Source organism: Perna viridis, chromosome 8, assembly GCF_037379345.1.
Source record: "Perna viridis isolate PV_CMFRI_1.1 ecotype Kerala chromosome 8, ASM3737934v1, whole genome shotgun sequence".
Lineage (NCBI taxonomy): Eukaryota > Metazoa > Mollusca > Bivalvia > Mytilida > Mytilidae > Perna > Perna viridis.
Window position 1 is genome coordinate 10,896,584 of NC_142452.1, and position 11,468 is coordinate 10,908,051.

Consider the following 11,468-nt stretch of genomic DNA (forward strand, 5'->3'; position numbering starts at 1 on the left):
TCCTCCGTTGAAATTTGAGTTTATGTTTTTTGTATGAAATCATGATTGATTGTCGTCCATTTGCAAAAAAAGAATCTATGTAGTATTAGAGTAGGAACACTGGAAAAATAATATAGCCTTACAATCAGGATGTATGTTTACCGACAGGAATGGCCTGCCAATTTATTTTCTTTGATTCTAGGATAAATGTTCTGCCCTGCCATTTTTTTTTTAGAAAACTTTTCTCCTCCGCATAGAGCGCCGAAATATTTTTTAATGTAAACGAAAAAATAAGGACAATTATAGATCATGCTTTTTTTATTTCTTGAAAATTTCAATCCTTATTTTTTTTTAATTTTATTTATTTATTTATTTATTTATTTATTTATTTATTTCATTTTATGATTTTTTATTTTTGGTATTTCAAATTTGACATAAAGTACGCCACACGAAGACACAAACTTGTACAAGTACTTATTGGTGGTGCACTCTCTTACCCGTAAAAATACTTCACCGGCGACTATTGTGCAAAATTTTCTTCCTATTGTTTAGTAAAAATATTACTACTAACTGTTGTAACGTTCCACGTACATTTGTAAATGTTGAACTTTAGATCCCGATAAGTCATTCGTCATTGAAGTATTATAAATAAGCATTGTGGTACGTGTAACTTCGAATGTGAATACGAAATATAACATGTTCTCGCGAAGAGACATTGCCATGCAACCAGAATTGTTTTATGTATATATCGCCTTTTGCCCAATTTTCCGTTCTCTTCAGTCGTAATTCTTTTTTTGTTTTGCGCTTAATTCTTCAGAGTCAAGTTTTATATTGCCGTTTTAATATTCTATTTCTTCTAAAGACGTTCTGTCGCTGACTATGACGTAACGTCATCCAACATAACATTTGGCGTAGGAAACGTCCAAACAAAATTTTGCAGAAATGGTACATAAATGTGATTAATTTTCTTATTTGATGGGCGACGCCCACTTTTCAAAGTGTTTATAACATCACCTAATGGATACCTTTTCATACCGCAAGTTTGAAAAAAAAATAACGTGAGAAGTATTTCAGATTACTTTGAATATGGTTCAAAAGTTAGTTGTTTTTCTTTGGGATGGATACTTTTAGGCGGATAAAGCTCATTGTATTTTGTTTTTACTGTTTTTTTAAATGAAAAACAGACAATATCCAATCTACTTGTGTATGGCAGGTATCATTCGTAAAAATATTAGCAAGATCAGATATGTCTGAATTGAATTCAGAAAATGACAAAAAGTCCTGATTTTACGAATTTTTGAAATGCTATATATCTTTGTTAAAAACACGGTGACCTATACTTTTAGAAGCTTATTTCAATGCCTTTATACTTAAGACCATTCCATTAAGATTTCACGAAATTCCAAACGTCAAAACTGGTTAGTGTGATATGTCTTTAAATGTAACTGGAATATTATTCTAACAAGAATCTGTGTGTGTCGATATTTGAAACACCCGCTTCATCAACTGTTTTATGATGAACGTCATATTTTTGGTTAGATGGTTGTATTAACAATAAACCTTGTAAGTCAATAGGCTAATTTATTTTTGTTTTCACTAGTTTTCTTTAAAAGATAAGTTTTTTCGCTTTCAAGTATAATAAGATTTTTAGAAGGAACTTTTCTGCATTTAGGTTCTATAACATGGGTTGGTAAGATTGCTTAGTTGAACATAAGTTAGACCAAACATATGTTATTGAATACGGTATGCATTATCCACTCTTCCACAAGTGTACTCCTCCAAAGTGAATCGCAATGAACTTGGAATGCAGTAATTAGTTATTTATCGTTTCATTCCATGACCTTATATAAGGAAACGAAAACATGTATTGGAAACGACCTCACGCTAAAGTTGTCTAAGCTAATTAGGTTTTAACGCACCCGGCATTAGGCCAAGCGAGCTACTACCTGGCGACCGCCGTCGTCGTCGTTAACATTTTCTTCAAACATCTTCTTTTCTGAGTTTCCTAAACAATATTCCACAACTTGTTTTGACCTTTTAGCATTACAACAAAGAACGACAGTGTTGATGGTTCAATTTTGAAAGAAAGGCCTATCAGTATTTCAAAACAAATTATTGCCTTTTTTACCTGTTTCAAATGATAATTTTGATTACATTCGGCGATCATACAATGAGTCGCTAGCATGGAATTCTTACCTTATTCTAGAGTCATTTCATGTTTCTAGTTATAGATAAAGAGACCAAAACAATGTTGAAAAAGCAGAGGGAATTTGCAAAAAAGGTAGTAGAAGACGAAGATCACCATAAAGCGGCTTCTAAACTTTTAAAATAACATATATGTCTCGTAAAAAATCTCAAAATTGTACTATTGCTTTGTTTATCATCCTGCACATTACTTGTAATTTTATTATTGATTCATAAAACATTTCCACCTTATCTATTGATAATACAGATATGAAGAAATTTTAATCAAAGTATATATTTTAAGAACTATGAAAGAGAGCATATGAAAAGCCATAATAAACAGAAAGAAACTTGCAATTGATAAAATGTTTCGCATGGTATTGCCTACAAACGTCTTCATTGGTCGAAGTTGTAAGACGACTTCTTGTTAGAGTTATTGCCATGACAATTTGAAATAAAGACGTGATCTGTAGGTTTTTAGGTGTTTTGTCCCCAATATTTGTGAACAAAAAAGATACGAAGAGACTTTCAATTGATGAAATACCCCACACAATAAGGCCTACAAAATTCTGCCATACTTGAAGTTGTAAAACCTGATAAAACCATGGGCATTCAAACTGTCCATAGAATTCATCTTTATCCCATGATAATGTAGGTCTGCATAAGAGAGGTAAGAATAAAAATGTAAAATCAATATAATAATTTACTGCACTGTAAAGAAGTTGGTTACATCGGTCGGCACTATTTTTGTCATTACCGTTTGTAGACTTCATTTTTTATTCCTACTTATGTTTGAATAACTTAGAATTCTTACAAAAAGAATACAGAAATAATTGAATGTTTCTCTTTTTCATATTTAGTCTAACAAAGGTGTGAAAAACTATTGAAAATAAAAAAAAATGTACTGTTTGTGTATAAAGTTTAACACAAAATTACTGAATCATGTAGTGTTATGAAAAACTTTATTTATGTCGTACATATGTATATTCATTTGCAAACTTAATCTTGTATTTGTTCTTCTAAAATAAAACGATTGTAGTGTTCTTCTTGCTCAATTTACTTCAATTACACTCTATATAATATACTTTTCACGGATAATATGTTAGTGTTGTACATTAGCTTGCTTAGCAGAGCAAGAATACTGCCTTTAAATATGAACAGTATGATTGAACGATGTGAAGTTATATCTCACAGATGTGACAAGATATCTTCATTTTGATTCATATCTAATCGGTTTAACAACCAACCTGTAATGTGGTATTTTTTTTTAAATCATTGTTTCTACGTCCAGATATGTGTTGGACTCATTGAAAGTGCGTTAGTCTTTTTGTATGCTGCTTTGGGTTCCTTATAGTCAGTTTTGATATATTGCATGTAGTGTATCGTTTTCTGTACAGACTTTCCTTTCGTTTTGATGTTTTTGATTCTGATTTCTTTCATCGTTCATATGTTATGATGCTTTTGTTTCTCGTCGATATTACTTGAATCAGTATTGAGTCTTTGTAAAGGTGTTTGAAGTAAAAACAATCATGTAATTATGCCTTCCTTGTGTTCTTTAAATAAGAGTTATTGTCAATTTATTTGAAATTACACCGGTTTTGCAGCGTAATACACGTTTTCTGTTTGTCAGTTCGCATAAGGTAAAGTTGTTTAATTTTCATTACTGTCCGACTTTTGTTGCAGTCATACAAGCTTATTGTTGTTTGACAAATGTGACGCGCAAACACTAAAACTAGATTTCTATGTTTAAATGGACTTTTAACAATTATAACCTTTCAAAAAAGGTTTTAAAACGATTACCCAACTATGTAAACGAACGATCTTGTTGGTTTCAAATATATCTGCCAGTTTCTTAAGTGTAAAATTGCCACGTGAAACAATATAGCTTGAAAGTTTTCACGATCTTGTAGTATATGATAGTTAAAAATATATAAGATGACACATTTAACGGTAGGTATGAATGAAGTGGGTTTTCAATATAAATTAAGGAATGCAAAATCTATTTACAAGCACGCATCTTATGATAAACCGTTTTATTATGTGTACAATTAATTGATATAATTTAAGATTTGATAAATAAGCAAATAGAATATCACGCTAAAATTTAAAAAAAAAAAAAACAAAAACAAAAACAAAAACAAAAACAAAAAAACAAGCAAGACACCACAATATGTAAGAGGTAAAAGTATAACAACAAATATCACAAGGAAAAGAAAAATAAAAGTCAAGGCGTCCCGCATGGGAAAACATAACAAATGAAGTCACAGTTGTAACCAAGTAAGTTTGCATATAGATTGTTTATTTTTTCCAGTTCAAAATTACAAACACAAATTACCAAAGGCTGAAGATTTCTGACAAAGACGAAGTAAAACATTTAACGGAAATGGCGCCAACCCTTCTGCTACCTTCAGCAATTACGTGGATAAAACATAACACAAAATATGTTAGAACCCAATGCTAGAGAAGCGAATATTATAAAAGTATACGGCACATACTCGCTTTTCACAATACAATATGCAAGATATTCTACATCTTCTTTCTAATTCTAACAGTACAAGAAAACTTGCATTTTGCATTTTGATTCTGATTATGCTTTTGTTTTACTTTTTCACAAGATTGTCCAATTTTTCGGCATATTAGGGGTTTCAACATAGTTTCCAGCTTAATTTCGATAAATAGTCTTTAATGATTTATTATCGTAATCGTATTTACGTGATGTATAAAGACGGGGGAAAAAACTAGTGTTGTCTCCAATACTATATTCAGGTGCATAATTATTATGGTTGAAGCACAATGGCGAAAAAAAGCTGTTCCTAGTAAACAGATTTCGGAGAAAAAATAATTTCATTTAAGATTTCATACCTTCTAATCATTCACCAAAGTTTGAACCCTACCATTGCATGCAAATCACGTATCATTCGCGTGTTTTGCCTTCTACTCGAAAGTTACGCAATCTGCAAACTATGTTATTGAAGAATCTGACGTAAGGGGTATAAAACGAATGTAAATTTGGGACTTGCTGCGTCAAGAAGGTTTGTATCCAGATCTAAAATTTGTCTATTTCAGGACATTTCCGTGAAAAGAAAAATAACTGGAATGTATTTTTTATTACTTATCACATTACATCGGACTCCGTTCGTTAGTTATCCGATTATCTCTAATATAATTTTATAGTTTAATTTTTTTTCAATAACCTTTAACATAAACGTTTTTTGTTATAAATAATTCTAAAACATTGCAATAGTATGTACATGCTCGCTAAAAGTCACATTTTTCCTCTCCCACCTGTTTCTCTACTTCTGTAGATACTAATGGTTTACGATATTGTCAAGCGTTAGTTGACGACATATCGTTACAATTTCAATGAAAGTGAAAGTGAAGTTTGTTATAAATAGTGTAGCTATAATTAACGTAAAGATCTTTCTCCGGAAGTACATTATTTCCACAAAATTTCTTCTTTAAAAACGGAAAATAAAAAGATGTTCAGTGTATTTTTTGGAGTGCAAAAAAATAACCATCTTTTTTATAAATGTCTGCGCTTGTAGCGTTCTAAGATAATATCCATATGATATTAATAAAATGGAATATGAATTTTGAAATGCAGTTAAAGTTAGTTTCTGCATATAATTTTTTTCGATAAAGAAAATTTCTACTGTGATTATTTTTTCACCATTTTGAAATGTTCAATTTATAAATCGAAATATGTATTCGAACAAAAGCAAAAGGAATTTTAAATCACTTCTTATTCTTAATTTATTACGTTTTATAAAATTAGATTTTTTACAGACTTTGAAAAATATGCAAACTTTATGTATAACACATTTTCATTTTAAACCACAGCTATTTTCAAGGGTAGTCACTGGAATATACAGGAAAGAGCTTGAAAAGCTATGATTCTTTTAAATATTGTACCAAGCAATTGTTAAAACATACTTCGCCTGTTTAAAAAAGCCACGCTATCATAACTGTAAGAGGAAACGAGGTGTCATTTTGGTTATGATTCAGATAGGTCAAAGTTTAAGTAACGATCTTGGGGTCAAACATGCCAGAGAACATCTTGATGATATGAACAGGTGCAGGTGCACTGTTATTTTAGTCTAAACTTTATTTACAAACTGTTGTATACTGATAATTATATTTGTTTAAAGCACTAAATATCATTTGGAAATTTATAGTAGTCTAAATGTCTAAAGAGAGAGAGAGAGAGAGAGAGAGAGAGAAATGCAAGACAAGTTACAGGCACAAATTTAAGAAATCGGACTTAATTTCTTGCTTTGTTAATAATGAAACTCAAATGTGAAAATGTGAAGCTATATTGACTTCATTTTTGTCGGTTCTATGAACGAATAAATTAATTCGCAGGGCCAAGTTACTCTTAACTTATTCATATTTTGATTTCTGATACCTTTCATCACTGTCAGATCCGACCAGATGATATTTGTAATCTTTCTGGTCGAAGGATCATTTTACATCTGTGTGATGTTTGAAATATATTGGACTACCTTTGTTTTATCTTGTACATCTTTGCCTTTTCGCTCCACGTACTCGCCATACCAAACCTGTTAGTGCACATCAAAAGGTTATATAGTGTGTCGCTGTTCGTCATGTTTCTGAGAGCGTTCAACTTACTCCTTCTTTTCAAAAGGCTAGGGATAATCATAATTATGGTTAAGGAAATGGTACGTTTAACACCAATTAGTATTATTTCTATGACTATACTTTTAACTCAAACAATCTTAAAAAAAAAACAGCATGGGAAATTGTACTTATTTGAGACAATGCTTTTCAAATATTGATATGATATTAATTTGAAAAAAAAATGAATTACCGAACAATGATCACAAGTGCCGAAGAATGCATAGGTTTTTAGTGTGTGGAACTTTCTTGAGATGAGTAATTATGTTTTAGTTTATCAACTGATTATCCTATATATTCATTATATAGATGCTTCGCAATAATTATGTTGTGCCGTCTTTGCAGGAGAAATCCCATAGTGAAGTTACTAGATTTATTTCATAGCGTGAATAATTAAAATGTAATACCGGTAATATTTTATATTTATATATATATGATAAAGTTGAATAATACTGAAAGTTCTTCAAAATACCTTTCATTCATAACCGATTTGAAAAATCTAAATTACGATTTCTGTTTTGTAGCTAGCAGATCTGCTATATTACCTTGTCATTTTATTTGTGTTACTCATTGGAGGCGGTGTTGTTTACCATGCAAAGTAATTTCCAAACCACAACAGTGCATCTTCTATTGACATTCAACACTTGAGAAGTTGGACAATCCTGAAAATTCCTTTTTGGCAGGTGTTTGGTGACCTAATGTTAGATACCATAGGAGGTAAACTACATTACCTTTTAGGCATATACAAATACATTGAAAATTAGTATTGTTATGAATTATACTCGAATAACATTAATACCAAAATAAATGTTTCGTTAAAAGTTCAAACTTATTATTTATAATATTTTATTAATACAATTGGACAACGAATTGATTTAAAAGATTGAGGTATATTTTAAATGATAAGTTCAGCAAACTCGAGGTACGAATTGTGTTGTTAATGTTTTACATTTCCACTCCTTTTAATTGACATTTAATGTCCAGTTGAAATTTACATATGAAGAATAGAGTTTATGATTATTCTTATTATTACATTCCGTATTTAATAGTTTCCATTTAAACAATTTACTTCTGACACACCAATATATTATGATTTTGCAATCTTGACGATTTGATTACAAGTACATGATATTGCACGGCAGTCGTCAGCTGTTTACTTTCCCGATAAAAATGTTTTATGTAGTAAAATAATTATAGTGAATATCAATTGTTCAAATATATCAGGGAATTTGGCTAAATATATATACAACGTCTCAGAATGTGACGACTCTATTTGCTACACTGCTCCATCGGATCAAATTGATACAGGGAAGATATTATAAACGTATAGAAAGGTCTGAAAAATTCCCAACGATGTTAGAACTGTCAAATTTGCGATGCAATTTTTTTGTCGTTCCCTCCGCGGGACTCAAACTCGTACTGCTGTGACATCTATGGCAACACCGCCTGCACAAAGTCCATATATATATATATAACAAACTCGTACAATACATATAAACCTAAATATCGGTAAGAAAATTCTGAGGCGTCACTAAGGCGATTATTCAGATAAGTCAAAATTGAAGTTAACAGTTTCAAAGTAAAAACATGAGATGGAGAACATCTAGATGATGTGGTTAGTGCAGATGCACTGCGTCAAAGCAACCAGCATTTCTGGAATTAATTCTTGTCTAAGCATTAATTTACAAAGCCATAATTTTAAACAATTCTCATTAAATGAATTTTGAGTATTATTAAGATAAGAGATATTGACTGATAATTTCAGAACAAACAAATTATATTCTGACTGATATTTCTACAGGGTAGATTGATATTTTTATCATTTTGCTTTTGTCATTTCGGCATCTGGAGTCATATGCACAAAAATAAACAGGGGGAATGTAGAAATGCAATGATCAACAAGTACATTTAGTCATTTTTTCTCGTTAAAATTCCTAAGAAAATGCAAGCTTATGATATTTTAGATCATAATTTAACAGTTTTGCTTTAGCATTGACAAACCAAGGACTTTAGTTTTTCCTGACTTTGGTTAACCAAACTCGTACTGCTGTGACATCTATGGCAACACCGCCTGCACAAAGTCCATATATATATATATATATAACAAACTCGTACAATACATATAAACCTAAATATCGGTAAGAAAATTCTGAGGCGTCACTAAGGCGATTATTCAGATAAGTCAAAATTGAAGTTAACAGTTTCAAAGTAAAAACATGAGATGGAGAACATCTAGATGATGTGGTTAGTGCAGATGCACTGCGTCAAAGCAACCAGCATTTCTGGAATTAATTCTTGTCTAAGCATTAATTTACAAAGCCATAATTTTAAACAATTCTCATTAAATGAATTTTGAGTATTATTAAGATAAGAGATATTGACTGATAATTTCAGAACAAACAAATTATATTCTGACTGATATTTCTACAGGGTAGATTGATATTTTTATCATTTTGCTTTTGTCATTTCGGCATCTGGAGTCATATGCACAAAAATAAACAGGGGGAATGTAGAAATGCAATGATCAACAAGTACATTTAGTCATTTTTTCTCGTTAAAATTCCTAAGAAAATGCAAGCTTATGATATTTTAGATCATAATTTAACAGTTTTGCTTTAGCATTGACAAACCAAGGACTTTAGTTTTTCCTGACTTTGGTTAACCATCTCTTATCCTTATAATAACTCCTTTGCACTTTGCGTTTAATGAACCCTTTACAGAGATTTTATAGCATAATTTAACTTTGAATCTCTCTTCCACATCAACACCACTGCAGTTTAAGTTTGTGCTATTAAACGAAAAGTGGGCTTGGGCTAAGTCAATAGTTTTGTGAGACACAAAAACTGATCAAGTAAATAACAATCAACACAAAATTCTGTACATACTATGCTAAAAACCAAACTACAACAAAGCAAAAAAAAAACAATATAAATTAAACAGTTTGACAAAAAACAAGGCGTCTTAGTACTCTGGTGATCATTTACTTTCGTCTAAATCTTTTCTTCTACGTATTTTTTTTGTAGAAGAAATGTCGGAGGATGAAAAGCTTGTGCGTGTGCGTGAAAAAGAAGCAGATTTGGCACAAGAAGTTATTAAAGAATACGATGAAACCAAGAAATAACATTAAAAAAAACATTTGAAATTGGAACTTTAATCGTATTTTAAGATTCATCCTTTTGACATGGAAAGATTTTAAAAGATTAGGTATATTATTGTACATAGAAATTGTTTTGAAAATTATAATAAGATAGTATTCAGTTGTAGTGAATTATAAGTTTATAGGTGTAAATTACATTGGAAGTATGAAGTTTACTATGTTCATCTCTCACATTATATGTAATATGAGATTTGCTTGTTTATTTTTTCTTAAAAATCATTAACATATTTTGTTTTTGTTTATTTAGTTGTTTGTTGTTTTAACTGTTTTATTACTTTTTTTTTTTTTTTTTTTTTGTTTTTGAATTATTTCGTTAGCCTTTGATCACTTTCCTTTCTCATGTTGCTGTAGGTAATATCCGCATCTACATGCAGTTGAGGTGCAGTTTGGCACGTGTTCCAACATTTAAGAATTGGTTTTAACATTCGTCAGAAACTAACGCTGTTAAAAGTATATGAAGACCTCGTTCGCTGTTTTTGTAATATAATTATACAATAGATTTATCTTGTGTAAGCGTTCATAACAAGACAGTATTTAAATTTGAATTCAAATTATAATATCAAAATGCGTACATAACATATAAACTATGTTCTTCACGTAATGTTGATCAAATCGCATTATAATTTTCAAGTATTACTAGTAGCACGTCATACTAAGTAAACAGTTATAAAGCATTAAAAGTAACAAAAACTTCACATATATTTCAGTCTTATCCGTAATATTGTACTAGTTTTATAATTCATAACAAGTTTTAGAATAGACTAAATACAATTTTTTAACATAGTATATAATATTATTTGATATTTTGTTACATAAAATAGTATATCATTAATACTATCAATATAGGAATTTTTATATTTTCAACACAATGTTAAAAATATCATTTTTTGAGTATCAATTTTGAGATTCCGTTGTGATACGCTTGCATTATTCCAGCGACAAAACAACGTCCCAATATAGCGTGCATAGGAAACCAGGTCAAATGAGAATTGTCTTCCATATTTATATATCTATAGTTTGTTATTTTGACATGGTAAGAACTTTTGATTTTGTACTTTTACGTCAATTTCAGAATAAACCTGGTCTAATATATGGATGTCTTGTGTAAATGAGATATATGTATTTATCAAATATTTTATAATACAGAAATGAAAGTTATTATACTACATAGTGTACCTGAATTTATGTTATAAAATTTGGTCGCAGTGGAATAAAATACAAGGTGCAGGAAATCAAGAACTGCAATACAGATTATTACATCAAACAAGTTTTGAATCCCCCTTGGTTATTCTGATTACGTACATGAGTGAACCCGACGATGGCACACCCTCTATTGACACTATGCTCTCCGATTGTGATTCAGTTGCATTTAATTAACTTATAGGAAGGTGATACCTTCCTATTGATATCAGCTCTTGAGGGGGTTCCGACTGATTGCAAAAGTGAACCCCATGAACACAAAGGACCCTTCCCCATACGCAAGTAGGGTACTAACGGGAACAATTGCGAAAAT

General features: G+C 30.5%; 1 pseudogene; it reads left to right on the plus strand.

The window, feature by feature from the left end:
• The window catches only part of LOC148609300 (uncharacterized), a 44,697-nt pseudogene extending 34,778 nt beyond the window's left edge, over positions 1-9,919 (plus strand).
• The last annotated feature ends 1,549 nt before the right edge of the window (positions 9,920-11,468 follow it).